Source organism: Ambystoma mexicanum, chromosome 8, assembly GCF_040938575.1.
Source record: "Ambystoma mexicanum isolate Mex_15411 chromosome 8, UKY_AmexF1_1, whole genome shotgun sequence".
NCBI lineage: Eukaryota > Metazoa > Chordata > Amphibia > Caudata > Ambystomatidae > Ambystoma > Ambystoma mexicanum.
In genome coordinates this window covers 730,542,681-730,564,949 of record NC_090929.1, presented here as the reverse complement: position 1 = coordinate 730,564,949, position 22,269 = coordinate 730,542,681, and the positions used below count along the sequence as shown (strand labels likewise).

The window sequence follows — 22,269 nt, the reverse complement described above, 5'->3', positions numbered from 1 at the left end:
TCTCATGCATTTGCATTTAGTAAGCTAAGCCATGCAGCCACTTGCAACATGATACCACGCTCATCGCTCGATCAGGGCTCGATCAGGCGAGATATATAAGACTGGTGGGCCCATTCAGGACTCCTATGTCTGGTAGGATAACTTTAATCCATCCATCCTGTTTCTGTTGCAGGGAGGTGGAGAGAACAATCAACACAATAACGGCTTTCTTTCATGCCTCTTGAAGGACTCAATATTCTCTGTACTGCATTACATGTGAAAGTCGATTTATTACCCATGAACACACTACCTGTATGCTAATTATATGTAAATAGGTAGCTCCAGCCCTCATAATGTTGTCCAACATTTCCGCTATAAAACGGGATAAAATTATTTTGGAAACATACCAAATTTGAAAAGTAATTGAGAAGTTGTGCAATTACTAATCATGGAGCACAAAATAGCCTACAGCACCTGGTATTCCCAGGCGGTCTCCCATCCAGGTACTAACTAGGCCCGACACTGCTTAGCTTCCGAGATCAGGCGCATTCAGTGTGGTGTGGCCGTAGGCTCTGGGCCTAGTGAGTTTTGTACTTTTAAGCATCTAGTCGGCTAGACCTTGCAGTTTTGAAAGGCAATTGAGAAATGGCTCACTTCCTGAACTTGGAGCACAAAAAAGCCTACAGCACCTGGTATTCCCAGGCGGTCTCCCATCCAGGTACTAACTAGGCCCGACACTGCTTAGCTTCCGAGATCAGACGCATTCAGTGTGGTGTGGCCGTAGGCTCTGGTCCTTGTGAGTTTTGTACTTTTAAGCATCTAGTCGGCTAGACCTTGCAGTTTTGAAAGGCAATTGAGAAATGGCTCACTTCCTGAACTTGGAGCACAAAAAAGCCTACAGCACCTGTTATTCCCAGGCTGTCTCCCATCCAGGTACTAACTAGGCCCGACACTGCTTAGCTTCTGAGATCAGACGAGATCGGGCGCATTCAGTGTGGTGTGGCCGTAGGCTCTGGTCCTAGTGAGTTTTGTACTTTTAAGCATCTAGTCGGCTAGACCTTGCAGTTTTGAAAGGCAATTGAGAAATGGCTCACTTCCTGAACTTGGAGCACAAAAAAGCCTACAGCACCTGGTATTCCCAGGCGGTCTCCCATCCAGGTACTAACTAGGCCCGACACTGCTTAGCTTCCGAGATCAGACGAGATCGGGCGCATTCAGTGTGGTGTGGCCGTAGGCTCTGGGCCTAGTGAGTTTTGTACTTTTAAGCATCTAGTCGGCTAGACCTTGCAGTTTTGAAAGGCAATTGAGAAATGGCTCACTTCCTGAACTTGGAGCACAAAAAAGCCTACAGCACCTGGTATTCCCAGGCGGTCTCCCATCCAGGTACTAACTAGGCCCGACACTGCTTAGCTTCCGAGATCAGACGAGATCGGGCGCATTCAGTGTGGTGTGGCCGTAGGCTCTAGAAATGCTAAGAATATTACTCTTATGCATTTGCATTTAGTAAGCTAAGCCATGCAGCCACTTGCAACATGATACCACGCTCATCGCTCGATCAGGCTCGATCAGGCGAGATATATAAGACTGGTGGGCCCATTCAGGACTCCCATGTCTGGTAGGATAACTTTAATCCATCCATCCTGTTTCTGTTGCAGGGAGGTGGAGAGAACAATCAACACAATAACGGCTTTCTTTCATGCCTCTTGAAGGACTCAATATTCTCTGTACTGCATTACATGTGAAAGTCGATTTATTACCCATGAACACACTACCTGTATGCTAATTATATGTAAATAGGTAGCTCCAGCCCTCATAATGTTGTCCAACATTTCCGCTATAAAACGGGATAAAATTATTTTGGAAACATACCAAATTTGAAAAGTAATTGAGAAGTTGTGCAATTACTAATCATGGAGCACAAAATAGCCTACAGCACCTGGTATTCCCAGGCGGTCTCCCATCCAGGTACTAACTAGGCCCGACACTGCTTAGCTTCCGAGATCAGGCGCATTCAGTGTGGTGTGGCCGTAGGTTCTGGGCCTAGTGAGTTTTGTACTTTTAAGCATCTAGTCGGCTAGACCTTGCAGTTTTGAAAGGCAATTGAGAAATGGCTCACTTCCTGAACTTGGAGCACAAAAAAGCCTACAGCACCTGGTATTCCCAGGCGGTCTCCCATCCAGGTACTAACTAGGCCCGACACTGCTTAGCTTCCGAGATCAGACGAGATCGGGCGCATTCAGTGTGGTGTGGCCGTAGGCTCTGGTCCTAGTGAGTTTTGTACTTTTAAGCATCTAGTCGGCTAGACCTTGCAGTTTTGAAAGGCAATTGAGAAATGGCTCACTTCCTGAACTTGGAGCACAAAAAAGCCTACAGCACCTGGTATTCCCAGGCGGTCTCCCATCCAGGTACTAACTAGGCCCGACACTGCTTAGCTTCCGAGATCAGACGAGATCGGGCGCATTCAGTGTGGTGTGGCCGTAGGCTCTGGGCCTAGTGAGTTTTGTACTTTTAAGCATCTAGTCGGCTAGACCTTGCAGTTTTGAAAGGCAATTGAGAAATGGCTCACTTCCTGAACTTGGAGCACAAAAAAGCCTACAGCACCTGGTATTCCCAGGCGGTCTCCCATCCAGGTACTAACTAGGCCCAACACTGCTTAGCTTCCGAGATCAGACGAGATCGGGCGCATTCAGTGTGGTGTGGCCGTAGGCTCGAGTAATGCTAAGAATATTACTCTTATGCATTTGCATTTAGTAAGCTAAGCCATGCAGCCACTTGCAACATGATACCACGCTCATCGCTCGATCAGCGCTCGATCAGGCGAGATATATAAGACTGGTGGGCCCATTCAGGACTCCTATGTCTGGTAGGATAACTTTAATCCATCCATCCTGTTTCTGTTGCAGGGAGGTGGAGAGAACAATCAACACAATAACGGCTTTCTTTCATGCCTCTTGAAGGACTCAATATTCTCTGTACTGCATTACATGTGAAAGTCGATTTATTACCCATGAACACACTACCTGTATGCTAATTATATGTAAATAGGTAGCTCCAGCCCTCATAATGTTGTCCAACATTTCCGCTATAAAACGGGATAAAATTATTTTGGAAACATACCAAATTTGAAAAGTAATTGAGAAGTTGCGCAATTACTAATCATGGAGCACAAAATAGCCTACAGCACCTGGTATTCCCAGGCGGTCTCCCATCCAGGTACTAACTAGGCCCGACACTGCTTAGCTTCCGAGATCAGACGAGATCGGGCGCATTCAGTGTGGTGTGGCCGTAGGCTCTGGGCCTAGTGAGTTTTGTACTTTTAAGCATCTAGTCGGCTAGACCTTGCAGTTTTGAAAGGCAATTGAGAAATGGCTCACTTCCTGAACTTGGAGCACAAAAAAGCCTACAGCACCTGGTATTCCCAGGCAGTCTCCCATCCAGGTACTAACTAGGCCCGACACTGCTTAGCTTCCGAGATCAGGCGCATTCAGTGTGGTGTGGCCGTAGGCTCTAGTAATGCTAAGAATATTACTCTTATGCATTTGCATTTAGTAAGCTAAGCCATGCAGCCACTTGCAACATGATACCACGCTCATCGCTCGATCAGGGCTCGATCAGGCGAGATATATAAGACTGGTGGGCCCATTCAGGACTCCTATGTCTGGTAGGATAACTTTAATCCATCCATCCTGTTTCTGTTGCAGGGAGGTGGAGAGAACAATCAACACAATAACGGCTTTCTTTCATGCCTCTTGAAGGACTCAATATTCTCTGTACTGCATTACATGTGAAAGTCGATTTATTACCCATGAACACACTACCTGTATGCTAATTATATGTAAATAGGTAGCTCCAGCCCTCATAATGTTGTCCAACATTTCCGCTATAAAACGGGATAAAATTATTTTGGAAACATACCAAATTTGAAAAGTAATTGAGAAGTTGTGCAATTACTAATCATGGAGCACAAAATAGCCTACAGCACCTGGTATTCCCAGGCGGTCTCCCATCCAGGTACTAACTAGGCCCGACACTGCTTAGCTTCCGAGATCAGACGAGATCGGGCGCATTCAGTGTGGTGTGGCCGTAGGCTCTGGGCCTAGTGAGTTTTGTACTTTTAAGCATCTAGTCGGCTAGACCTTGCAGTTTTGAAAGGCAATTGAGAAATGGCTCACTTCCTGAACTTGGAGCACAAAAAAGCCTACAGCAACTGGTATTCCCAGGCGGTCTCCCATCCAGGTACTAACTAGGCCCGACACTGCTTAGCTTCCGAGATCAGACGAGATCGGGCGCATTCAGTGTGGTGTGGCCGTAGGCTCTGGGCCTAGTGAGTTTTGTACTTTTAAGCATCTAGTCGGCTAGACCTTGCAGTTTTGAAAGGCAATTGAGAAATGGCTCACTTCCTGAACTTGGAGCACAAAAAAGCCTACAGCACCTGGTATTCCCAGGCGGTCTCCCATCCAGGTACTAACTAGGCCCGACACTGCTTAGCTTCCGAGATCAGACGAGATCGGGCACATTCAGTGTGGTGTGGCCGTAGGCTCTAGAAATGCTAAGAATATTACTCTTATGCATTTGCATTTAGTAAGCTAAGCCATGCAGCCACTTGCAACATGATACCACGCTCATCGCTCGATCAGGCGAGATCAGGCGAGATATGTAAGACTGGTGGGCCCATTCAGGACTCCTATGTCTGGTAGGATAACTTTAATCCATCCATCCTGTTTCTGTTGCAGGGAGGTGGAGAGAACAATCAACACAATAACGGCTTTCTTTCATGCCTCTTGAAGGACTCAATATTCTCTGTACTGCATTACATGTGAAAGTCGATTTATTACCCATGAACACACTACCTGTATGCTAATTATATGTAAATAGGTAGCTCCAGCCCTCATAATGTTGTCCAACATTTCCGCTATAAAACGGGATAAAATTATTTTGGAAACATACCAAATTTGAAAAGTAATTGAGAAGTTGTGCAATTACTAATCATGGAGCACAAAATAGCCTACAGCACCTGGTATTCCCAGGCGGTCTCCCATCCAGGTACTAACTAGGCCCGACACTGCTTAGCTTCCGAGATCAGGCGCATTCAGTGTGGTGTGGCCGTAGGCTCTGGGCCTAGTGAGTTTTGTACTTTTAAGCATCTAGTCGGCTAGACCTTGCAGTTTTGAAAGGCAATTGAGAAATGGCTCACTTCCTGAACTTGGAGCACAAAAAAGCCTACAGCACCTGGTATTCCCAGGCGGTCTCCCATCCAGGTACTAACTAGGCCCGACACTGCTCAGCTTCCGAGATCAGACGCATTCAGTGTGGTGTGGCCGTAGGCTCTGGTCCTAGTGAGTTTTGTACTTTTAAGCATCTAGTCGGCTAGACCTTGCAGTTTTGAAAGGCAATTGAGAAATGGCTCACTTCCTGAACTTGGAGCACAAAAAAGCCTACAGCACCTGTTATTCCCAGGCTGTCTCCCATCCAGGTACTAACTAGGCCCGACACTGCTTAGCTTCCGAGATCAGACGAGATCGGGCGCATTCAGTGTGGTGTGGCCGTAGGCTCTGGTCCTAGTGAGTTTTGTACTTTTAAGCATCTAGTCGGCTAGACCTTGCAGTTTTGAAAGGCAATTGAGAAATGGCTCACTTCCTGAACTTGGAGCACAAAAAAGCCTACAGCACCTGGTATTCCCAGGCGGTCTCCCATCCAGGTACTAACTAGGCCCGACACTGCTTAGCTTCCGAGATCAGACGAGATCGGGCGCATTCAGTGTGGTGTGGCCGTAGGCTCTGGGCCTAGTGAGTTTTGTACTTTTAAGCATCTAGTCGGCTAGACCTTGCAGTTTTGAAAGGCAATTGAGAAATGGCTCACTTCCTGAACTTGGAGCACAAAAAAACCTACAGGACCTGGTATTCCCAGGCGGTCTCCCATCCAGGTACTAACTAGGCCCGACACTGCTTAGCTTCCGAGATCAGACGAGATCGGGCGCATTCAGTGTGGTGTGGCCGTAGGCTCTAGAAATGCTAAGAATATTACTCTTATGCATTTGCATTTAGTAAGCTAAGCCATGCAGCCACTTGCAACATGATACCACGCTCATCGCTCGATCAGGCTCGATCAGGCGAGATATATAAGACTGGTGGGCCCATTCAGGACTCCTATGTCTGGTAGGATAACTTTAATCCATCCATCCTGTTTCTGTTGCAGGGAGGTGGAGAGAACAATCAACACAATAACGGCTTTCTTTCATGCCTCTTGAAGGACTCAATATTCTCTGTACTGCATTACATGTGAAAGTCGATTTATTACCCATGAACACACTACCTGTATGCTAATTATATGTAAATAGGTAGCTCCAGCCCTCATAATGTTGTCCAACATTTTCGCTATAAAACGGGATAAAATTATTTTGGAAACATACCAAATTTGAAAAGTAATTGAGAAGTTGTGCAATTACTAATCATGGAGCACAAAATAGCCTACAGCACCTGTTATTCCCAGGCGGTCTCCCATCCAGGTACTAACTAGGCCTGACACTGCTTAGCTTCCGAGATCAGACGAGATCGGGCGCATTCAGTGTGGTGTGGCCGTAGGCTCTGGTCCTAGTGAGTTTTGTACTTTTAAGCATCTAGTCGGCTAGACCTTGCAGTTTTGAAAGGCAATTGAGAAATGGCTCACTTCCTGAACTTGGAGCACAAAAAAGCCTACAGCACCTGGTATTCCCAGGCGGTCTCCCATCCAGGTACTAACTAGGCCCGACACTGCTTAGTTTCCGAGATCAGACGAGATCGGGCGCATTCAGTGTGGTGTGGCCGTAGGCTCTGGGCCTAGTGAGTTTTGTACTTTTAAGCATCTAGTCGGCTAGACCTTGCAGTTTTGAAAGGCAATTGAGAAATGGCTCACTTCCTGAACTTGGAGCACAAAAAAGCCTACAGCACCTGGTATTCCCAGGCGGTCTCCCATCCAGGTACTAACTAGGCCCGACACTGCTTAGCTTCCGAGATCAGACGAGATCGGGCGCATTCAGTGTGGTGTGGCCGTAGGCTCTAGAAATGCTAAGAATATTACTCTTATGCATTTGCATTTAGTAAGCTAAGCCATGCAGCCACTTGCAACATGATACCACGCTCATCGCTCGATCAGGCTCGATCAGGCGAGATATATAAGACTGGTGGGCCCATTCAGGACTCCTATGTCTGGTAGGATAACTTTAATCCATCCATCCTGTTTCTGTTGCAGGGAGGTGGAGAGAACAATCAACACAATAACGGCTTTCTTTCATGCCTCTTGAAAGACTCAATATTCTCTGTACTGCATTACATGTGAAAGTCGATTTATTACCCATGAACACACTACCTGTATGCTAATTATATGTAAATAGGTAGCTCCAGCCCTCATAATGTTGTCCAACATTTCCGCTATAAAACGGGATAAAATTATTTTGGAAACATACCAAATTTGAAAAGTAATTGAGAAGTTGTGCAATTACTAATCATGGAGCACAAAATAGCCTACAGCACCTGGTATTCCCAGGCGGTCTCCCATCCAGGTACTAACTAGGCCCGACACTGCTTAGCTTCCGAGATCAGGCGCATTCAGTGTGGTGTGGCCGTAGGCTCTGGGCCTAGTGAGTTTTGTACTTTTAAGCATCTAGTCGGCTAGACCTTGCAGTTTTGAAAGGGAATTGAGAAATGGCTCACTTCCTGAACTTGGAGCACAAAAAAGCCTACAGCACCTGGTATTCCCAGGCGGTCTCCCATCCAGGTACTAACTAGGCCCGACACTGCTTAGCTTCCGAGATCAGACGAGATCGGGCGCATTCAGTGTGGTGTGGCCGTAGGCTCTGGGCCTAGTGAGTTTTGTACTTTTAAGCATCTAGTCGGCTAGACCTTGCAGTTTTGAAAGGCAATTGAGAAATGGCTCACTTCCTGAACTTGGAGCACAAAAAAGCCTACAGCACCTGGTATTCCCAGGCAGTCTCCCATCCAGGTACTAACTAGGCCCGACACTGCTTAGCTTCCGAGATCAGACGAGATCGGGCGCATTCAGTGTGGTGTGGCCGTAGGCTCTAGAAATGCTAAGAATATTACTCTTATGCATTTGCATTTAGTAAGCTAAGCCATGCAGCCACTTGCAACATGATACCACGCTCATCGCTCGATCAGCGCTCGATCAGGCGAGATATATAAGACTGGTGGGCCCATTCAGGACTCCTATGTCTGGTAGGATAACTTTAATCCATCCATCCTGTTTCTGTTGCAGGGAGGTGGAGAGAACAATCAACACAATAACGGCTTTCTTTCATGCCTCTTGAAGGACTCAATATTCTCTGTACTGCATTACATGTGAAAGTCGATTTATTACCCATGAACACACTACCTGTATGCTAATTATATGTAAATAGGTAGCTCCAGCCCTCATAATGTTGTCCAACATTTCCGCTATAAAACGGGATAAAATTATTTTGGAAACATACCAAATTTGAAAAGTAATTGAGAAGTTGTGCAATTACTAATCATGGAGCACAAAATAGCCTACAGCACCTGGTATTCCCAGGCGGTCTCCCATCCAGGTACTAACTAGGCCCGACACTGCTTAGCTTCCGAGATCAGACGAGATCGGGCGCATTCAGTGTGGTGTGGCCGTAGGCTCTGGGCCTAGTGAGTTTTGTACTTTTAAGCATCTAGTCGGCTAGACCTTGCAGTTTTGAAAGGCAATTGAGAAATGGCTCACTTCCTGAACTTGGAGCACAAAAAAGCCTACAGCACCTGGTATTCCCAGGCGGTCTCCCATCCAGGTACTAACTAGGCCCGACACTGCTTAGCTTCCGAGATCGGGCGCATTCAGTGTGGTGTGGCCGTAGGCTCTGGTCCTAGTGAGTTTTGTACTTTTAAGCATCTAGTCGGCTAGACCTTGCAGTTTTGAAAGGCAATTGAGAAATGGCTCACTTCCTGAACTTGGAGCACAAAAAAGCCTACAGCACCTGGTATTCCCAGGCGGTCTCCCATCCAGGTACTAACTAGGCCCGACACTGCTTAGCTTCCGAGATCAGACGAGATCGGGCGCATTCAGTGTGGTGTGGCCGTAGGCTCTGGGCCTAGTGAGTTTTGTACTTTTAAGCATCTAGTCGGCTAGACCTTGCAGTTTTGAAAGGCAATTGAGAAATGGCTCACTTCCTGAACTTGGAGCACAAAAAAGCCTACAGCACCTGGTATTCCCAGGCGGTCTCCCATCCAGGTACTAACTAGGCCCAACACTGCTTAGCTTCCGAGATCAGACGAGATCGGGCGCATTCAGTGTGGTGTGGCCGTAGGCTCGAGTAATGCTAAGAATATTACTCTTATGCATTTGCATTTAGTAAGCTAAGCCATGCAGCCACTTGCAACATGATACCACGCTCATCGCTCGATCAGCGCTCGATCAGGCGAGATATATAAGACTGGTGGGCCCATTCAGGACTCCTATGTCTGGTAGGATAACTTTAATCCATCCATCCTGTTTCTGTTGCAGGGAGGTGGAGAGAACAATCAACACAATAACGGCTTTCTTTCATGCCTCTTGAAGGACTCAATATTCTCTGTACTGCATTACATGTGAAAGTCGATTTATTACCCATGAACACACTACCTGTATGCTAATTATATGTAAATAGGTAGCTCCAGCCCTCATAATGTTGTCCAACATTTCCGCTATAAAACGGGATAAAATTATTTTGGAAACATACCAAATTTGAAAAGTAATTGAGAAGTTGCGCAATTACTAATCATGGAGCACAAAATAGCCTACAGCACCTGGTATTCCCAGGCGGTCTCCCATCCAGGTACTAACTAGGCCCGACACTGCTTAGCTTCCGAGATCAGACGAGATCGGGCGCATTCAGTGTGGTGTGGCCGTAGGCTCTGGGCCTAGTGAGTTTTGTACTTTTAAGCATCTAGTCGGCTAGACCTTGCAGTTTTGAAAGGCAATTGAGAAATGGCTCACTTCCTGAACTTGGAGCACAAAAAAGCCTACAGCACCTGGTATTCCCAGGCAGTCTCCCATCCAGGTACTAACTAGGCCCGACACTGCTTAGCTTCCGAGATCAGGCGCATTCAGTGTGGTGTGGCCGTAGGCTCTAGTAATGCTAAGAATATTACTCTTATGCATTTGCATTTAGTAAGCTAAGCCATGCAGCCACTTGCAACATGATACCACGCTCATCGCTCGATCAGGGCTCGATCAGGCGAGATATATAAGACTGGTGGGCCCATTCAGGACTCCTATGTCTGGTAGGATAACTTTAATCCATCCATCCTGTTTCTGTTGCAGGGAGGTGGAGAGAACAATCAACACAATAACGGCTTTCTTTCATGCCTCTTGAAGGACTCAATATTCTCTGTACTGCATTACATGTGAAAGTCGATTTATTACCCATGAACACACTACCTGTATGCTAATTATATGTAAATAGGTAGCTCCAGCCCTCATAATGTTGTCCAACATTTCCGCTATAAAACGGGATAAAATTATTTTGGAAACATACCAAATTTGAAAAGTAATTGAGAAGTTGTGCAATTACTAATCATGGAGCACAAAATAGCCTACAGCACCTGGTATTCCCAGGCGGTCTCCCATCCAGGTACTAACTAGGCCCGACACTGCTTAGCTTCCGAGATCAGACGAGATCGGGCGCATTCAGTGTGGTGTGGCCGTAGGCTCTGGGCCTAGTGAGTTTTGTACTTTTAAGCATCTAGTCGGCTAGACCTTGCAGTTTTGAAAGGCAATTGAGAAATGGCTCACTTCCTGAACTTGGAGCACAAAAAAGCCTACAGCAACTGGTATTCCCAGGCGGTCTCCCATCCAGGTACTAACTAGGCCCGACACTGCTTAGCTTCCGAGATCAGACGAGATCGGGCGCATTCAGTGTGGTGTGGCCGTAGGCTCTGGGCCTAGTGAGTTTTGTACTTTTAAGCATCTAGTCGGCTAGACCTTGCAGTTTTGAAAGGCAATTGAGAAATGGCTCACTTCCTGAACTTGGAGCACAAAAAAGCCTACAGCACCTGGTACTCCCAGGCGGTCTCCCATCCAGGTACTAACTAGGCCCGACACTGCTTAGCTTCCGAGATCAGACGAGATCGGGCACATTCAGTGTGGTGTGGCCGTAGGCTCTAGAAATGCTAAGAATATTACTCTTATGCATTTGCATTTAGTAAGCTAAGCCATGCAGCCACTTGCAACATGATACCACGCTCATCGCTCGATCAGGCTCGATCAGGCGAGATATATAAGACTGGTGGGCCCATTCAGGACTCCTATGTCTGGTAGGATAACTTTAATCCATCCATCCTGTTTCTGTTGCAGGGAGGTGGAGAGAACAATCAACACAATAACGGCTTTCTTTCATGCCTCTTGAAGGACTCAATATTCTCTGTACTGCATTACATGTGAAAGTCGATTTATTACCCATGAACACACTACCTGTATGCTAATTATATGTAAATAGGTAGCTCCAGCCCTCATAATGTTGTCCAACATTTCCGCTATAAAATGGGATAAAATTATTTTGGAAACATACCAAATTTGAAAAGTAATTGAGAAGTTGTGCAATTACTAATCATGGAGCACAAAATAGCCTACAGCACCTGGTATTCCCAGGCGGTCTCCCATCCAGGTACTAACTAGGCCCGACACTGCTTAGCTTCCGAGATCAGGCGCATTCAGTGTGGTGTGGCCGTAGGCTCTGGGCCTAGTGAGTTTTGTACTTTTAAGCATCTAGTCGGCTAGACCTTGCAGTTTTGAAAGGCAATTGAGAAATGGCTCACTTCCTGAACTTGGAGCACAAAAAAGCCTACAGCACCTGGTATTCCCAGGCGGTCTCCCATCCAGGTACTAACTAGGCCCGACACTGCTTAGCTTCCGAGATCAGACGCATTCAGTGTGGTGTGGCCGTAGGCTCTGGTCCTAGTGAGTTTTGTACTTTTAAGCATCTAGTCGGCTAGACCTTGCAGTTTTGAAAGGCAATTGAGAAATGGCTCACTTCCTGAACTTGGAGCACAAAAAAGCCTACAGCACCTGTTATTCCCAGGCTGTCTCCCATCCAGGTACTAACTAGGCCCGACACTGCTTAGCTTCCGAGATCAGACGAGATCGGGCGCATTCAGTGTGGTGTGGCCGTAGGCTCTGGTCCTAGTGAGTTTTGTACTTTTAAGCATCTAGTCGGCTAGACCTTGCAGTTTTGAAAGGCAATTGAGAAATGGCTCACTTCCTGAACTTGGAGCACAAAAAAGCCTACAGCACCTGGTATTCCCAGGCGGTCTCCCATCCAGGTACTAACTAGGCCCGACACTGCTTAGCTTCCGAGATCAGACGCATTCAGTGTGGTGTGGCCGTAGGCTCTGGGCCTAGTGAGTTTTGTACTTTTAAGCATCTAGTCGGCTAGACCTTGCAGTTTTGAAAGGCAATTGAGAAATGGCTCACTTCCTGAACTTGGAGCACAAAAAAGCCTACAGCACCTGGTATTCCCAGGCGGTCTCCCATCCAGGTACTAACTAGGCCCGACACTGCTTAGCTTCCGAGATCAGACGAGATCGGGCGCATTCAGTGTGGTGTGGCCATAGGCTCTAGAAATGCTAAGAATATTACTCTTATGCATTTGCATTTAGTAAGCTAAGCCATGCAGCCACTTGCAACATGATACCACGCTCATCGCTCGATCAGGCTCGATCAGGCGAGATATATAAGACTGGTGGGCCCATTCAGGACTCCTATGTCTGGTAGGATAACTTTAATCCATCCATCCTGTTTCTGTTGCAGGGAGGTGGAGAGAACAATCAACACAATAACGGCTTTCTTTCATGCCTCTTGAAGGACTCAATATTCTCTGTACTGCATTACATGTGAAAGTCGATTTATTACCCATGAACACACTACCTGTATGCTAATTATATGTAAATAGGTAGCTCCAGCCCTCATAATGTTGTCCAACATTTCCGCTATAAAACGGGATAAAATTATTTTGGAAACATACCAAATTTGAAAAGTAATTGAGAAGTTGTGCAATTACTAATCATGGAGCACAAAATAGCCTACAGCACCTGGTATTCCCAGGCGGTCTCCCATCCAGGTACTAACTAGGCCCGACACTGCTTAGCTTCCGAGATCAGGCGCATTCAGTGTGGTGTGGCCGTAGGCTCTGGGCCTAGTGAGTTTTGTACTTTTAAGCATCTAGTCGGCTATACCTTGCAGTTTTGAAAGGCAATTGAGAAATGGCTCACTTCCTGAACTTGGAGCACAAAAAAGCCTACAGCACCTGGTATTCCCAGGCGGTCTCCCATCCAGGTACTAACTAGGCCCGACACTGCTTAGCTTCCGAGATCAGACGCATTCAGTGTGGTGTGGCCGTAGGCTCTGGTCCTAGTGAGTTTTGTACTTTTAAGCATCTAGTCGGCTAGACCTTGCAGTTTTGAAAGGCAATTGAGAAATGGCTCACTTCCTGAACTTGGAGCACAAAAAAGCCTACAGCACCTGGTATTCCCAGGCGGTCTCCCATCCAGGTACTAACTAGGCCCGACACTGCTTAGCTTCCGAGATCAGACGAGATCGGGCGCATTCAGTGTGGTGTGGCCGTAGGCTCTGGGCCTAGTGAGTTTTGTACTTTTAAGCATCTAGTCGGCTAGACCTTGCAGTTTTGAAAGGCAATTGAGAAATGGCTCACTTCCTGAACTTGGAGCACAAAAAAGCCTACAGCACCTGGTATTCCCAGGCGGTCTCCCATCCAGGTACTAACTAGGCCCGACACTGCTTAGCTTCCGAGATCAGACGAGATCGGGCGCATTCAGTGTGGTGTGGCCGTAGGCTCTAGAAATGTTAAGAATATTACTCTTATGCATTTGCATTTAGTAAGCTAAGCCATGCAGCCACTTGCAACATGATACCACGCTCATCGCTCGATCAGGCTCGATCAGGCGAGATATATAAGACTGGTGGGCCCATTCAGGACTCCTATGTCTGGTAGGATAACTTTAATCCATCCATCCTGTTTCTGTTGCAGGGAGGTGGAGAGAACAATCAACACAATAACGGCTTTCTTTCATGCCTCTTGAAGGACTCAATATTCTCTGTACTGCATTACATGTGAAAGTCGATTTATTACCCATGAACACACTACCTGTATGCTAATTATATGTAAATAGGTAGCTCCAGCCCTCATAATGTTGTCCAACATTTCCGCTATAAAACGGGATAAAATTATTTTGGAAACATACCAAATTTGAAAAGTAATTGAGAAGTTGTGCAATTACTAATCATGGAGCACAAAATAGCCTACAGCACCTGGTATTCCCAGGCGGTCTCCCATCCAGGTACTAACTAGGCCCGACACTGCTTAGCTTCCGAGATCAGGCGCATTCAGTGTGGTGTGGCCGTAGGCTCTGGGCCTAGTGAGTTTTGTACTTTTAAGCATCTAGTCGGCTAGACCTTGCAGTTTTGAAAGGCAATTGAGAAATGGCTCACTTCCTGAACTTGGAGCACAAAAAAGCCTACAGCACCTGGTATTCCCAGGCGGTCTCCCATCCAGGTACTAACTAGGCCCGACACTGCTTAGCTTCCGAGATCAGACGCATTCAGTGTGGTGTGGCCGTAGGCTCTGGTCCTAGTGAGTTTTGTACTTTTAAGCATCTAGTCGGCTAGACCTTGCAGTTTTGAAAGGCAATTGAGAAATGGCTCACTTCCTGAACTTGGAGCACAAAAAAGCCTACAGCACCTGTTATTCCCAGGCTGTCTCCCATCCAGGTACTAACTAGGCCCGACACTGCTTAGCTTCCGAGATCAGACGAGATCGGGCGCATTCAGTGTGGTGTGGCCATAGGCTCTGGGCCTAGTGAGTTTTGTACTTTTAAGCATCTAGTCGGCTAGACCTTGCAGTTTTGAAAGGCAATTGAGAAATGGCTCACTTCCTGAACTTGGAGCACAAAAAAGCCTACAGCACCTGGTATTCCCAGGCGGTCTCCCATCCAGGTACTAACTAGGCCCGACACTGCTTACCTTCCGAGATCAGACGAGATCAGGCGCATTCAGTGTGGTGTGGCCGTAGGCTCTAGAAATGCTAAGAATATTACTCTTATGCATTTGCATTTAGTAAGCTAAGCCATGCAGCCACTTGCAACATGATACCACGCTCATCGCTCGATCATCAGGCTCGATCAGGCGAGATATATAAGACTGGTGGGCCCATTCAGGACTCCTATGTCTGGTAGGATAACTTTAATCCATCCATCCTGTTTCTGTTGCAGGGAGGTGGAGAGAACAATCAACACAATAACGGCTTTCTTTCATGCCTCTTGAAGGACTCAATATTCTCTGTACTGCATTACATGTGAAAGTCGATTTATTACCCATGAACACACTACCTGTATGCTAATTATATGTAAATAGGTAGCTCCAGCCCTCATAATGTTGTCCAACATTTCCGCTATAAAACGGGATAAAATTATTTTGGAAACATACCAAATTTGAAAAGTAATTGAGAAGTTGTGCAATTACTAATCATGGAGCACAAAATAGCCTACAGCACCTGGTATTCCCAGGCGGTCTCCCATCCAGGTACTAACTAGGCCCGACACTGCTTAGCTTCCGAGATCAGACGCATTCAGTGTGGTGTGGCCGTAGGCTCAGGGCCTAGTGAGTTTTGTACTTTTAAGCATCTAGTCGGCTAGACCTTGCAGTTTTGAAAGGCAATTGAGAAATGGCTCACTTCCTGAACTTGGAGCACAAAAAAGCCTACAGCACCTGGTATTCCCAGGCGGTCTCCCATCCAGGTACTAACTAGACCCGACACCGCTTAGCTTCCGAGATCAGACGCATTCAGTGTGGTGTGGCCGTAGGCTCTGGGCCTAGTGAGTTTTGTACTTTTAAGCATCTAGTCGGCTAGACCTTGCAGTTTTGAAAGGCAATTGAGAAATGGCTCACTTCCTGAACTTGGAGCACAAAAAAGCCTACAGCACCTGGTATTCCCAGGCGGTCTCCCACCCAGGTACTAACTAGGCCTGACACTGCTTAGCTTCCGAAATCAGACGAGATCGGGCGCATTCAGTGTGGTGTGGCCGTAGGCTCTGGGCCTAGTGAGTTTTGTACTTTTAAGCATCTAGTCGGCTAGACCTTGCAGTTTTGAAAGGCAATTGAGAAATGGCTCACTTCCTGAACTTGGAGCACAAAAAAGCCTACAGCACCTGGTATTCCCAGGCAGTCTCCCATCCAGGTACTAACTAGGCCCGACACTGCTTAGCTTCCGAGATCAGGCGCATTCAGTGTGGTGTGGCCGTAGGCTCTAGTAATGCTAAGAATATTACTCTTATGCATTTGCATTTAGTAAGCTAAGCCATGCAGCCACTTGCAACATGATACCACGCTCATCGCTCGATCAGGGCTCGATCAGGCGAGATATATAAGACTGGTGGGCCCATTCAGGACTCCTATGTCTGGTAGGATAACTTTAATCCATCCATCCTGTTTCTGTTGCAGGGAGGTGGAGAGAACAATCAACACAATAACGGCTTTCTTTCATGCCTCTTGAAGGACTCAATATTCTCTGTACTGCATTACATGTGAAAGTCGATTTATTACCCATGAACACACTACCTGTATGCTAATTATATGTAAATAGGTAGCTCCAGCCCTCATAATGTTGTCCAACATTTCCGCTATAAAACGGGATAAAATTATTTTGGAAACATACCAAATTTGAAAAGTAATTGAGAAGTTGTGCAATTACTAATCATGGAGCACAAAATAGCCTACAGCACCTGGTATTCCCAGGCGGTCTCCCATCCAGGTACTAACTAGGCCCGACACTGCTTAGCTTCCGAGATCAGACGAGATCGGGCGCATTCAGTGTGGTGTGGCCGTAGGCTCTGGGCCTAGTGAGTTTTGTACTTTTAAGCATCTAGTCGGCTAGACCTTGCAGTTTTGAAAGGCAATTGAGAAATGGCTCACTTCCTGAACTTGGAGCACAAAAAAGCCTACAGCAACTGGTATTCCCAGGCGGTCTCCCATCCAGGTACTAACTAGGCCCGACACTGCTTAGCTTCCAAGATCAGACGAGATCGGGCGCATTCAGTGTGGTGTGGCCGTAGGCTCTGGGCCTAGTGAGTTTTGTACTTTTAAGCATCTAGTCGGCTAGACCTTGCAGTTTTGAAAGGCAATTGAGAAATGGCTCACTTCCTGAACTTGGAGCACAAAAAAGCCTACAGCACCTGGTATTCCCAGGCGGTCTCCCATCCAGGTACTAACTAGGCCCGACACTGCTTAGCTTCCGAGATCAGACGAGATCGGGCACATTCAGTGTGGTGTGGCCGTAAGCTCTAGAAATGCTAAGAATATTACTCTTATGCATTTGCATTTAGTAAGCTAAGCCATGCAGCCACTTGCAACATGATACCACGCTCATCGCTCGATCAGGCTCGATCAGGCGAGATATATAAGACTGGTGGGCCCATTCAGGACTCCTATGTCTGGTAGGATAACTTTAATCCATCCATCCTGTTTCTGTTGCAGGGAGGTGGAGAGAACAATCAACACAATAACGGCTTTCTTTCATGCCTCTTGAAGGACTCAATATTCTCTGTACTGCATTACATGTGAAAGTCGATTTATTACCCATGAACACACTACCTGTATGCTAATTATATGTAAATAGGTAGCTCCAGCCCTCATAATGTTGTCCAACATTTCCGCTATAAAACGGGATAAAATTATTTTGGAAACATACCAAATTTGAAAAGTAATTGAGAAGTTGTGCAATTACTAATCATGGAGCACAAAATAGCCTACAGCACCTGGTATTCCCAGGCGGTCTCCCATCCAGGTACTAACTAGGCCCGACACTGCTTAGCTTCCGAGATCAGGCGCATTCAGTGTGGTGTGGCCGTAGGCTCTGGGCCTAGTGAGTTTTGTACTTTTAAGCATCTAGTCGGCTAGACCTTGCAGTTTTGAAAGGCAATTGAGAAATGGCTCACTTCCTGAACTTGGAGCACAAAAAAGCCTACAGCACCTGGTATTCCCAGGCGGTCTCCCATCCAGGTACTAACTAGGCCCGACACTGCTTAGCTTCCGAGATCAGACGCATTCAGTGTGGTGTGGCTGTAGGCTCTGGTCCTAGTGAGTTTTGTACTTTTAAGCATCTAGTCGGCTAGACCTTGCAGTTTTGAAAGGCAATTGAGAAATGGCTCACTTCCTGAACTTGGAGCACAAAAAAGCCTACAGCACCTGTTATTCCCAGGCTGTCTCCCATCCAGGTACTAACTAGGCCCGACACTGCTTAGCTTCCGAGATCAGACGAGATCGGGCGCATTCAGTGTGGTGTGGCCGTAGGCTCTGGTCCTAGTGAGTTTTGTACTTTTAAGCATCTAGTCGGCTAGACCTTTCAGTTTTGAAAGGCAATTGAGAAATGGCTCACTTCCTGAACTTGGAGCACAAAAAAGCCTACAGCACATGGTATTCCCAGGCGGTCTCCCATCCAGGTACTAACTAGGCCCGACACTGCTTAGCTTCCGAGATCAGACGAGATCGGGCGCATTCAGTGTGGTGTGGCCGTAGGCTCTGGGCCTAGTGAGTTTTGTACTTTTAAGCATCTAGTCGGCTAGACCTTGCAGTTTTGAAAGGCAATTGAGAAATGGCTCACTTCCTGAACTTGGAGCACAAAAAAGCCTACAGCACCTGGTATTCCCAGGAGGTCTCCCATCCAGGTACTAACTAGGCCCGACACTGCTTAGCTTCCGAGATCAGACGAGATCGGGCGCATTCAGTGTGGTGTGGCCGTAGGCTCTAGAAATGCTAAGAATATTACTCTTATGCATTTGCATTTAGTAAGCTAAGCCATGCAGCCACTTGCAACATGATACCACGCTCATCGCTCGATCAGGCTCGATCGCTCGATCAGGCGAGATATATAAGACTGGTGGGCCCATTCAGGACTCCTATGTCTGGTAGGATAACTTTAATCCATCCATCCTGTTTCTGTTGCAGGGAGGTGGAGAGAACAATCAACACAATAACGGCTTTCTTTCATGCCTCTTGAAGGACTCAATATTCTCTGTACTGCATTACATGTGAAAGTCGATTTATTACCCATGAACACACTACCTGTATGCTAATTATATGTAAATAGGTAGCTCCAGCCCTCATAATGTTGTCCAACATTTCCGCTATAAAACGGGATAAAATTATTTTGGAAACATACCAAATTTGAAAAGTAATTGAGAAGTTGTGCAATTACTAATCATGGAGCACAAAATAGCCTACAGCACCTGGTATTCCCAGGCGGTCTCCCATCCAGGTACTAACTAGGCCCGACACTGCTTAGCTTCCGAGATCAGGCGCATTCAGTGTGGTGTGGCCGTAGGCTCTGGGCCTAGTGAGTTTTGTACTTTTAAGCATCTAGTCGGCTAGACCTTGCAGTTTTGAAAGGCAATTGAGAAATGGCTCACTTCCTGAACTTGGAGCACAAAAAAGCCTACAGCACCTGGTATTCCCAGGCGGTCTCCCATCCAGGTACTAACTAGGCCCGACACTGCTTAGCTTCCGAGATCAGACGCATTCAGTGTGGTGTGGCCGTAGGCTCTGGTCCTAGTGAGTTTTGTACTTTTAAGCATCTAGTCGGCTAGACCTTGCAGTTTTGAAAGGCAATTGAGAAATGGCTCACTTCCTGAACTTGGAGCACAAAAAAGCCTACAGCACCTGGTATTCCCAGGCGGTCTCCCATCCAGGTACTAACTAGGCCCGACACTGCTTAGCTTCCGAGATCAGACGAGATCGGGCGCATTCAGTGTGGTGTGGCCGTAGGCTCTGGGCCTAGTGAGTTTTGTACTTTTAAGCATCTAGTCGGCTAGACCTTGCAGTTTTGAAAGGCAATTGAGAAATGGCTCACTTCCTGAACTTGGAGCACAAAAAAGCCTACAGCACCTGGTATTCCCAGGCGGTCTCCCATCCAGGTACTAACTAGGCCCAACACTGCTTAGCTTCCGAGATCAGACGAGATCGGGCGCATTCAGTGTGGTGTGGCCGTAGGCTCGAGTAATGCTAAGAATATTACTCTTATGCATTTGCATTTAGTAAGCTAAGCCATGCAGCCACTTGCAACATGATACCACGCTCATCGCTCGATCAGCGCTCGATCAGGCGAGATATATAAGACTGGTGGGCCCATTCAGGACTCCTATGTCTGGTAGGATAACTTTAATCCATCCATCCTGTTTCTGTTGCAGGGAGGTGGAGAGAACAATCAACACAATAACGGCTTTCTTTCATGCCTCTTGAAGGACTCAATATTCTCTGTACTGCATTACATGTGAAAGTCGATTTATTACCCATGAACACACTACCTGTATGCTAATTATATGTAAATAGGTAGCTCCAGCCCTCATAATGTTGTCCAACATTTCCGCTATAAAACGGGATAAAATTATTTTGGAAACATACCAAATTTGAAAAGTAATTGAGAAGTTGCGCAATTACTAATCATGGAGCACAAAATAGCCTACAGCACCTGGTATTCCCAGGCGGTCTCCCATCCAGGTACTAACTAGGCCCGACACTGCTTAGCTTCCGAGATCAGACGAGATCGGGCGCATTCAGTGTGGTGTGGCCGTAGGCTCTGGGCCTAGTGAGTTTTGTACTTTTAAGCATCTAGTCGGCTAGACCTTGCAGTTTTGAAAGGCAATTGAGAAATGGCTCACTTCCTGAACTTGGAGCACAAAAAAGCCTACAGCACCTGGTATTCCCAGGCAGTCTCCCATCCAGGTACTAACTAGGCCCGACACTGCTTAGCTTCCGAGATCAGGCGCATTCAGTGTGGTGTGGCCGTAGGCTCTAGTAATGCTAAGAATATTACTCTTATGCATTTGCATTTAGTAAGCTAAGCCATGCAGCCACTTGCAACATGATACCACGCTCATCGCTCGATCAGGGCTCGATCAGGCGAGATATATAAGACTGGTGGGCCCATTCAGGACTCCTATGTCTGGTAGGATAACTTTAATCCATCCATCCTGTTTCTGTTGCAGGGAGGTGGAGAGAACAATCAACACAATAACGGCTTTCTTTCATGCCTCTTGAAGGACTCAATATTCTCTGTACTGCATTACATGTGAAAGTCGATTTATTACCCATGAACACACTACCTGTATGCTAATTATATGTAAATAGGTAGCTCCAGCCCTCATAATGTTGTCCAACATTTCCGCTATAAAACGGGATAAAATTATTTTGGAAACATACCAAATTTGAAAAGTAATTGAGAAGTTGTGCAATTACTAATCATGGAGCACAAAATAGCCTACAGCACCTGGTATTCCCAGGCGGTCTCCCATCCAGGTACTAACTAGGCCCGACACTGCTTAGCTTCCGAGATCAGACGAGATCGGGCGCATTCAGTGTGGTGTGGCCGTAGGCTCTGGGCCTAGTGAGTTTTGTACTTTTAAGCATCTAGTCGGCTAGACCTTGCAGTTTTGAAAGGCAATTGAGAAATGGCTCACTTCCTGAACTTGGAGCACAAAAAAGCCTACAGCAACTGGTATTCCCAGGCGGTCTCCCATCCAGGTACTAACTAGGCCCGACACTGCTTAGCTTCCGAGATCAGACGAGATCGGGCGCATTCAGTGTGGTGTGGCCGTAGGCTCTGGGCCTAGTGAGTTTTGTACTTTTAAGCATCTAGTCGGCTAGACCTTGCAGTTTTGAAAGGCAATTGAGAAATGGCTCACTTCCTGAACTTGGAGCACAAAAAAGCCTACAGCACCTGGTACTCCCAGGCGGTCTCCCATCCAGGTACTAACTAGGCCCGACACTGCTTAGCTTCCGAGATCAGACGAGATCGGGCACATTCAGTGTGGTGTGGCCGTAGGCTCTAGAAATGCTAAGAATATTACTCTTATGCATTTGCATTTAGTAAGCTAAGCCATGCAGCCACTTGCAACATGATACCACGCTCATCGCTCGATCAGGCTCGATCAGGCGAGATATATAAGACTGGTGGGCCCATTCAGGACTCCTATGTCTGGTAGGATAACTTTAATCCATCCATCCTGTTTCTGTTGCAGGGAGGTGGAGAGAACAATCAACACAATAACGGCTTTCTTTCATGCCTCTTGAAGGACTCAATATTCTCTGTACTGCATTACATGTGAAAGTCGATTTATTACCCATGAACACACTACCTGTATGCTAATTATATGTAAATAGGTAGCTCCAGCCCTCATAATGTTGTCCAACATTTCCGCTATAAAATGGGATAAAATTATTTTGGAAACATACCAAATTTGAAAAGTAATTGAG

The 22,269-nt window shown here is 46.6% G+C and overlaps 43 non-coding genes and 25 pseudogenes across 43 annotated transcripts; all 68 read right to left on the bottom strand.

The window, feature by feature from the left end:
• Nucleotides 1–441: 441 nt before the first annotated feature.
• Nucleotides 442–550, bottom strand: LOC138474261 (5S ribosomal RNA; annotated as a pseudogene).
• Nucleotides 551–656: 106 nt separating this feature from the next.
• Nucleotides 657–765, bottom strand: LOC138474475 (5S ribosomal RNA; annotated as a pseudogene).
• A 106-nt stretch (nucleotides 766–871) lies between these two features.
• Nucleotides 872–990, bottom strand: LOC138473883 (5S ribosomal RNA; annotated as a pseudogene).
• A 106-nt stretch (nucleotides 991–1,096) lies between these two features.
• LOC138477593 (5S ribosomal RNA) lies at nucleotides 1,097–1,215 on the bottom strand. The gene has a single exon (XR_011271537.1). It is a non-coding gene; the product is annotated as a 5S ribosomal RNA (ribosomal RNA).
• Nucleotides 1,216–1,321: 106 nt separating this feature from the next.
• LOC138477580 (5S ribosomal RNA) lies at nucleotides 1,322–1,440 on the bottom strand. The gene has a single exon (XR_011271526.1). It is a non-coding gene; the product is annotated as a 5S ribosomal RNA (ribosomal RNA).
• A 463-nt stretch (nucleotides 1,441–1,903) lies between these two features.
• Nucleotides 1,904–2,012, bottom strand: LOC138474396 (5S ribosomal RNA; annotated as a pseudogene).
• Nucleotides 2,013–2,118: 106 nt separating this feature from the next.
• LOC138477568 (5S ribosomal RNA) lies at nucleotides 2,119–2,237 on the bottom strand. Its single transcript, XR_011271515.1, has one exon. It is a non-coding gene; the product is annotated as a 5S ribosomal RNA (ribosomal RNA).
• Nucleotides 2,238–2,343: 106 nt separating this feature from the next.
• Nucleotides 2,344–2,462, bottom strand: LOC138477555 (5S ribosomal RNA). The gene has a single exon (XR_011271503.1). It is a non-coding gene; the product is annotated as a 5S ribosomal RNA (ribosomal RNA).
• A 106-nt stretch (nucleotides 2,463–2,568) lies between these two features.
• LOC138475337 (5S ribosomal RNA) lies at nucleotides 2,569–2,687 on the bottom strand. The gene has a single exon (XR_011269490.1). It is a non-coding gene; the product is annotated as a 5S ribosomal RNA (ribosomal RNA).
• A 464-nt stretch (nucleotides 2,688–3,151) lies between these two features.
• Nucleotides 3,152–3,270, bottom strand: LOC138477543 (5S ribosomal RNA). Its single transcript, XR_011271492.1, has one exon. It is a non-coding gene; the product is annotated as a 5S ribosomal RNA (ribosomal RNA).
• Nucleotides 3,271–3,376: 106 nt separating this feature from the next.
• Nucleotides 3,377–3,485, bottom strand: LOC138474418 (5S ribosomal RNA; annotated as a pseudogene).
• A 464-nt stretch (nucleotides 3,486–3,949) lies between these two features.
• Nucleotides 3,950–4,068, bottom strand: LOC138477531 (5S ribosomal RNA). The gene has a single exon (XR_011271481.1). It is a non-coding gene; the product is annotated as a 5S ribosomal RNA (ribosomal RNA).
• A 106-nt stretch (nucleotides 4,069–4,174) lies between these two features.
• Nucleotides 4,175–4,293, bottom strand: LOC138479626 (5S ribosomal RNA). Its single transcript, XR_011273384.1, has one exon. It is a non-coding gene; the product is annotated as a 5S ribosomal RNA (ribosomal RNA).
• Nucleotides 4,294–4,399: 106 nt separating this feature from the next.
• Nucleotides 4,400–4,518, bottom strand: LOC138477907 (5S ribosomal RNA). Its single transcript, XR_011271823.1, has one exon. It is a non-coding gene; the product is annotated as a 5S ribosomal RNA (ribosomal RNA).
• Nucleotides 4,519–4,981: 463 nt separating this feature from the next.
• LOC138474260 (5S ribosomal RNA) lies at nucleotides 4,982–5,090 on the bottom strand (annotated as a pseudogene).
• Nucleotides 5,091–5,196: 106 nt separating this feature from the next.
• On the bottom strand, nucleotides 5,197–5,305 carry LOC138474742 (5S ribosomal RNA; annotated as a pseudogene).
• Nucleotides 5,306–5,411: 106 nt separating this feature from the next.
• LOC138480262 (5S ribosomal RNA) lies at nucleotides 5,412–5,530 on the bottom strand. The gene has a single exon (XR_011273960.1). It is a non-coding gene; the product is annotated as a 5S ribosomal RNA (ribosomal RNA).
• Nucleotides 5,531–5,636: 106 nt separating this feature from the next.
• On the bottom strand, nucleotides 5,637–5,755 carry LOC138477519 (5S ribosomal RNA). The gene has a single exon (XR_011271470.1). It is a non-coding gene; the product is annotated as a 5S ribosomal RNA (ribosomal RNA).
• Nucleotides 5,756–5,861: 106 nt separating this feature from the next.
• LOC138479925 (5S ribosomal RNA) lies at nucleotides 5,862–5,980 on the bottom strand. Its single transcript, XR_011273655.1, has one exon. It is a non-coding gene; the product is annotated as a 5S ribosomal RNA (ribosomal RNA).
• A 463-nt stretch (nucleotides 5,981–6,443) lies between these two features.
• On the bottom strand, nucleotides 6,444–6,562 carry LOC138479907 (5S ribosomal RNA). The gene has a single exon (XR_011273638.1). It is a non-coding gene; the product is annotated as a 5S ribosomal RNA (ribosomal RNA).
• A 106-nt stretch (nucleotides 6,563–6,668) lies between these two features.
• LOC138479042 (5S ribosomal RNA) lies at nucleotides 6,669–6,787 on the bottom strand. The gene has a single exon (XR_011272853.1). It is a non-coding gene; the product is annotated as a 5S ribosomal RNA (ribosomal RNA).
• A 106-nt stretch (nucleotides 6,788–6,893) lies between these two features.
• On the bottom strand, nucleotides 6,894–7,012 carry LOC138477507 (5S ribosomal RNA). Its single transcript, XR_011271459.1, has one exon. It is a non-coding gene; the product is annotated as a 5S ribosomal RNA (ribosomal RNA).
• A 463-nt stretch (nucleotides 7,013–7,475) lies between these two features.
• On the bottom strand, nucleotides 7,476–7,584 carry LOC138474258 (5S ribosomal RNA; annotated as a pseudogene).
• A 106-nt stretch (nucleotides 7,585–7,690) lies between these two features.
• LOC138477495 (5S ribosomal RNA) lies at nucleotides 7,691–7,809 on the bottom strand. Its single transcript, XR_011271448.1, has one exon. It is a non-coding gene; the product is annotated as a 5S ribosomal RNA (ribosomal RNA).
• A 106-nt stretch (nucleotides 7,810–7,915) lies between these two features.
• LOC138478246 (5S ribosomal RNA) lies at nucleotides 7,916–8,034 on the bottom strand. The gene has a single exon (XR_011272131.1). It is a non-coding gene; the product is annotated as a 5S ribosomal RNA (ribosomal RNA).
• Nucleotides 8,035–8,498: 464 nt separating this feature from the next.
• LOC138477483 (5S ribosomal RNA) lies at nucleotides 8,499–8,617 on the bottom strand. Its single transcript, XR_011271437.1, has one exon. It is a non-coding gene; the product is annotated as a 5S ribosomal RNA (ribosomal RNA).
• Nucleotides 8,618–8,723: 106 nt separating this feature from the next.
• On the bottom strand, nucleotides 8,724–8,832 carry LOC138473931 (5S ribosomal RNA; annotated as a pseudogene).
• Nucleotides 8,833–8,938: 106 nt separating this feature from the next.
• LOC138477470 (5S ribosomal RNA) lies at nucleotides 8,939–9,057 on the bottom strand. Its single transcript, XR_011271426.1, has one exon. It is a non-coding gene; the product is annotated as a 5S ribosomal RNA (ribosomal RNA).
• Nucleotides 9,058–9,163: 106 nt separating this feature from the next.
• Nucleotides 9,164–9,282, bottom strand: LOC138475325 (5S ribosomal RNA). Its single transcript, XR_011269479.1, has one exon. It is a non-coding gene; the product is annotated as a 5S ribosomal RNA (ribosomal RNA).
• A 464-nt stretch (nucleotides 9,283–9,746) lies between these two features.
• Nucleotides 9,747–9,865, bottom strand: LOC138477458 (5S ribosomal RNA). Its single transcript, XR_011271415.1, has one exon. It is a non-coding gene; the product is annotated as a 5S ribosomal RNA (ribosomal RNA).
• Nucleotides 9,866–9,971: 106 nt separating this feature from the next.
• Nucleotides 9,972–10,080, bottom strand: LOC138474417 (5S ribosomal RNA; annotated as a pseudogene).
• A 464-nt stretch (nucleotides 10,081–10,544) lies between these two features.
• Nucleotides 10,545–10,663, bottom strand: LOC138477446 (5S ribosomal RNA). The gene has a single exon (XR_011271404.1). It is a non-coding gene; the product is annotated as a 5S ribosomal RNA (ribosomal RNA).
• Nucleotides 10,664–10,769: 106 nt separating this feature from the next.
• LOC138479625 (5S ribosomal RNA) lies at nucleotides 10,770–10,888 on the bottom strand. The gene has a single exon (XR_011273383.1). It is a non-coding gene; the product is annotated as a 5S ribosomal RNA (ribosomal RNA).
• A 106-nt stretch (nucleotides 10,889–10,994) lies between these two features.
• Nucleotides 10,995–11,113, bottom strand: LOC138478731 (5S ribosomal RNA). Its single transcript, XR_011272571.1, has one exon. It is a non-coding gene; the product is annotated as a 5S ribosomal RNA (ribosomal RNA).
• Nucleotides 11,114–11,576: 463 nt separating this feature from the next.
• On the bottom strand, nucleotides 11,577–11,685 carry LOC138474257 (5S ribosomal RNA; annotated as a pseudogene).
• Nucleotides 11,686–11,791: 106 nt separating this feature from the next.
• Nucleotides 11,792–11,900, bottom strand: LOC138474474 (5S ribosomal RNA; annotated as a pseudogene).
• A 106-nt stretch (nucleotides 11,901–12,006) lies between these two features.
• On the bottom strand, nucleotides 12,007–12,125 carry LOC138480260 (5S ribosomal RNA). Its single transcript, XR_011273958.1, has one exon. It is a non-coding gene; the product is annotated as a 5S ribosomal RNA (ribosomal RNA).
• Nucleotides 12,126–12,231: 106 nt separating this feature from the next.
• Nucleotides 12,232–12,340, bottom strand: LOC138474473 (5S ribosomal RNA; annotated as a pseudogene).
• Nucleotides 12,341–12,446: 106 nt separating this feature from the next.
• On the bottom strand, nucleotides 12,447–12,565 carry LOC138477840 (5S ribosomal RNA). The gene has a single exon (XR_011271762.1). It is a non-coding gene; the product is annotated as a 5S ribosomal RNA (ribosomal RNA).
• A 463-nt stretch (nucleotides 12,566–13,028) lies between these two features.
• On the bottom strand, nucleotides 13,029–13,137 carry LOC138474256 (5S ribosomal RNA; annotated as a pseudogene).
• Nucleotides 13,138–13,243: 106 nt separating this feature from the next.
• Nucleotides 13,244–13,352, bottom strand: LOC138474472 (5S ribosomal RNA; annotated as a pseudogene).
• A 106-nt stretch (nucleotides 13,353–13,458) lies between these two features.
• Nucleotides 13,459–13,577, bottom strand: LOC138477433 (5S ribosomal RNA). Its single transcript, XR_011271392.1, has one exon. It is a non-coding gene; the product is annotated as a 5S ribosomal RNA (ribosomal RNA).
• A 106-nt stretch (nucleotides 13,578–13,683) lies between these two features.
• On the bottom strand, nucleotides 13,684–13,802 carry LOC138477421 (5S ribosomal RNA). The gene has a single exon (XR_011271381.1). It is a non-coding gene; the product is annotated as a 5S ribosomal RNA (ribosomal RNA).
• Nucleotides 13,803–14,265: 463 nt separating this feature from the next.
• Nucleotides 14,266–14,374, bottom strand: LOC138474254 (5S ribosomal RNA; annotated as a pseudogene).
• A 106-nt stretch (nucleotides 14,375–14,480) lies between these two features.
• On the bottom strand, nucleotides 14,481–14,589 carry LOC138474471 (5S ribosomal RNA; annotated as a pseudogene).
• A 106-nt stretch (nucleotides 14,590–14,695) lies between these two features.
• Nucleotides 14,696–14,814, bottom strand: LOC138480386 (5S ribosomal RNA). The gene has a single exon (XR_011274066.1). It is a non-coding gene; the product is annotated as a 5S ribosomal RNA (ribosomal RNA).
• A 106-nt stretch (nucleotides 14,815–14,920) lies between these two features.
• Nucleotides 14,921–15,039, bottom strand: LOC138479240 (5S ribosomal RNA). The gene has a single exon (XR_011273033.1). It is a non-coding gene; the product is annotated as a 5S ribosomal RNA (ribosomal RNA).
• Nucleotides 15,040–15,505: 466 nt separating this feature from the next.
• Nucleotides 15,506–15,614, bottom strand: LOC138474470 (5S ribosomal RNA; annotated as a pseudogene).
• Nucleotides 15,615–15,720: 106 nt separating this feature from the next.
• On the bottom strand, nucleotides 15,721–15,829 carry LOC138474738 (5S ribosomal RNA; annotated as a pseudogene).
• A 106-nt stretch (nucleotides 15,830–15,935) lies between these two features.
• On the bottom strand, nucleotides 15,936–16,054 carry LOC138480157 (5S ribosomal RNA). The gene has a single exon (XR_011273866.1). It is a non-coding gene; the product is annotated as a 5S ribosomal RNA (ribosomal RNA).
• Nucleotides 16,055–16,160: 106 nt separating this feature from the next.
• LOC138474415 (5S ribosomal RNA) lies at nucleotides 16,161–16,269 on the bottom strand (annotated as a pseudogene).
• Nucleotides 16,270–16,733: 464 nt separating this feature from the next.
• Nucleotides 16,734–16,852, bottom strand: LOC138477408 (5S ribosomal RNA). Its single transcript, XR_011271370.1, has one exon. It is a non-coding gene; the product is annotated as a 5S ribosomal RNA (ribosomal RNA).
• Nucleotides 16,853–16,958: 106 nt separating this feature from the next.
• LOC138480229 (5S ribosomal RNA) lies at nucleotides 16,959–17,077 on the bottom strand. Its single transcript, XR_011273930.1, has one exon. It is a non-coding gene; the product is annotated as a 5S ribosomal RNA (ribosomal RNA).
• Nucleotides 17,078–17,183: 106 nt separating this feature from the next.
• On the bottom strand, nucleotides 17,184–17,302 carry LOC138478775 (5S ribosomal RNA). Its single transcript, XR_011272611.1, has one exon. It is a non-coding gene; the product is annotated as a 5S ribosomal RNA (ribosomal RNA).
• A 463-nt stretch (nucleotides 17,303–17,765) lies between these two features.
• LOC138474253 (5S ribosomal RNA) lies at nucleotides 17,766–17,874 on the bottom strand (annotated as a pseudogene).
• Nucleotides 17,875–17,980: 106 nt separating this feature from the next.
• On the bottom strand, nucleotides 17,981–18,089 carry LOC138474603 (5S ribosomal RNA; annotated as a pseudogene).
• A 106-nt stretch (nucleotides 18,090–18,195) lies between these two features.
• Nucleotides 18,196–18,314, bottom strand: LOC138480259 (5S ribosomal RNA). The gene has a single exon (XR_011273957.1). It is a non-coding gene; the product is annotated as a 5S ribosomal RNA (ribosomal RNA).
• A 106-nt stretch (nucleotides 18,315–18,420) lies between these two features.
• Nucleotides 18,421–18,539, bottom strand: LOC138479228 (5S ribosomal RNA). Its single transcript, XR_011273022.1, has one exon. It is a non-coding gene; the product is annotated as a 5S ribosomal RNA (ribosomal RNA).
• A 106-nt stretch (nucleotides 18,540–18,645) lies between these two features.
• On the bottom strand, nucleotides 18,646–18,764 carry LOC138476282 (5S ribosomal RNA). The gene has a single exon (XR_011270347.1). It is a non-coding gene; the product is annotated as a 5S ribosomal RNA (ribosomal RNA).
• Nucleotides 18,765–19,235: 471 nt separating this feature from the next.
• LOC138474252 (5S ribosomal RNA) lies at nucleotides 19,236–19,344 on the bottom strand (annotated as a pseudogene).
• Nucleotides 19,345–19,450: 106 nt separating this feature from the next.
• LOC138474468 (5S ribosomal RNA) lies at nucleotides 19,451–19,559 on the bottom strand (annotated as a pseudogene).
• Nucleotides 19,560–19,665: 106 nt separating this feature from the next.
• Nucleotides 19,666–19,784, bottom strand: LOC138477396 (5S ribosomal RNA). Its single transcript, XR_011271359.1, has one exon. It is a non-coding gene; the product is annotated as a 5S ribosomal RNA (ribosomal RNA).
• Nucleotides 19,785–19,890: 106 nt separating this feature from the next.
• On the bottom strand, nucleotides 19,891–20,009 carry LOC138475313 (5S ribosomal RNA). The gene has a single exon (XR_011269468.1). It is a non-coding gene; the product is annotated as a 5S ribosomal RNA (ribosomal RNA).
• A 464-nt stretch (nucleotides 20,010–20,473) lies between these two features.
• Nucleotides 20,474–20,592, bottom strand: LOC138477384 (5S ribosomal RNA). Its single transcript, XR_011271348.1, has one exon. It is a non-coding gene; the product is annotated as a 5S ribosomal RNA (ribosomal RNA).
• A 106-nt stretch (nucleotides 20,593–20,698) lies between these two features.
• On the bottom strand, nucleotides 20,699–20,807 carry LOC138474413 (5S ribosomal RNA; annotated as a pseudogene).
• A 464-nt stretch (nucleotides 20,808–21,271) lies between these two features.
• LOC138477370 (5S ribosomal RNA) lies at nucleotides 21,272–21,390 on the bottom strand. Its single transcript, XR_011271336.1, has one exon. It is a non-coding gene; the product is annotated as a 5S ribosomal RNA (ribosomal RNA).
• A 106-nt stretch (nucleotides 21,391–21,496) lies between these two features.
• Nucleotides 21,497–21,615, bottom strand: LOC138479624 (5S ribosomal RNA). Its single transcript, XR_011273382.1, has one exon. It is a non-coding gene; the product is annotated as a 5S ribosomal RNA (ribosomal RNA).
• A 106-nt stretch (nucleotides 21,616–21,721) lies between these two features.
• On the bottom strand, nucleotides 21,722–21,840 carry LOC138478729 (5S ribosomal RNA). The gene has a single exon (XR_011272569.1). It is a non-coding gene; the product is annotated as a 5S ribosomal RNA (ribosomal RNA).
• Nucleotides 21,841–22,269: the final 429 nt, after the last annotated feature.